Genomic DNA, 1,509 nt, shown 5'->3' with positions numbered 1-1,509 from the left:
CCGAGATCTGGGTGAGAGGCACCTTCTAGCCGAGATGCAAGTGAGGGGTTACCGTACGCGCACCTCCGCCTCGCCGGTGACTGAGTTGGGAGGTGCTTCCTCCTCGATGGTGCACCCCTTCCTGTGTTCATCCTAGGGATGAATTGAGACACAACAACCTGCGCCCCTTTGGTCGAGATCTGTGCAAGGTGTCATCGCCGGCTGTGCCCCCTCCCTATTGTGCCGGAGCCATAATAGGGAGGCACAACGGTGGGAGAGAAGCGTGGTGGAGATAAATTATCCCAAACAAAGCTAATGCACGAGCATATGCATATCTAATTGGTATCATCATATTATATATGCTCCTCCTATAATATAGTATACAGTATAGACTGTTAATATTCTGTTTGATTAATCCTGGGCACAGGGTATTGATGACCTGATTTGCATCCTAGGCACAGGGCAGAGTTTAGTCTTGCATGCACAAAGCAAGAATCATGTACTAACTTGGTCAATCCATGGATCCACAATGCAGTCGCGTAGCGTGACAAAGTCAAGCGGTTACCTTGGTGGCGAGCGGGTAGTCGCCGTCCATGACCCACCTGCCGCGCTGGAGATGCGCATCAGCGGCAGCCACCCTGCGCAGGACGGCGACGACGAGGCCCACAGCATAGTCCTGCAATGTCCACGGAGAACGTCGCGCCGGCAGTTGGTGACGGTGATCCCGCGGCGTCGGCAGGCGTCGAGGTCCACGTGGTCCAACCCGACGGAGATCGCGGCCACGAGCTCCAGCGCCGGGAGCCGGTCGATGAGGTCGGCGGTCACTGGCCTGAGCCCCGGCACGAACAGGACCCGGGCCTCGGCCGCCGTGGCCGCGTCGGCGTCCGCGGCCAGGACGAAGCGGAACTGGCCCTCCATCACCGGGGTTAAGCCAGAGTCCGACGGCTGCGACACGAGCACCAACGGCTTGGCCTTGGCGTCCGCGCCGGCAGTCGACGGCGTCATCCTTCCGTTCCCGATTCGATCCGTAGGAGTAGTTGGTTCAAAAATAACCTAGTATAACCGATCACCATTTATCAGCGACAATCGTTTACCAATCGGCAAAAGTCTACTTAACCCCCCACCTATCAATAATGGTCTACTTCATCCTCAAATTATAAAACCATTTATTTTACCTCCTGAACTTTTCAAAACCGTCTATTTTACCCCCCGGGCAGTTTTTGACGGTGGTTTTGCTAAAGTAACGGTGGTTTGCTACGCTACCTGTGGTTTCACATTTTTCTTTTTTTATTTATTTTCGCTGAATCTTTGAAAAATCATAATAAATCATAGAAAAATCATAAAACGGAAAATTCAATTTTGTTGGACTCCACATGAGTAGATCTACATAATTAACATATAATGTGTTATGCTTTAGTACAAAGGTTTTGCTGTACCTTTAGATTAATTAGAAAATCTAATTTTGTCTGTAATTAATTGAAATTTATCTATAACTAAGTTATACATGGTCCAATGAGTACGAAATTTTTA

Source organism: Miscanthus floridulus, chromosome 11 (genome assembly GCF_019320115.1).
Source record: "Miscanthus floridulus cultivar M001 chromosome 11, ASM1932011v1, whole genome shotgun sequence".
In the NCBI taxonomy this organism is placed as follows: Eukaryota; Viridiplantae; Streptophyta; class Magnoliopsida; order Poales; family Poaceae; genus Miscanthus; species Miscanthus floridulus.
This window is presented reverse-complemented; position numbering follows the sequence as displayed.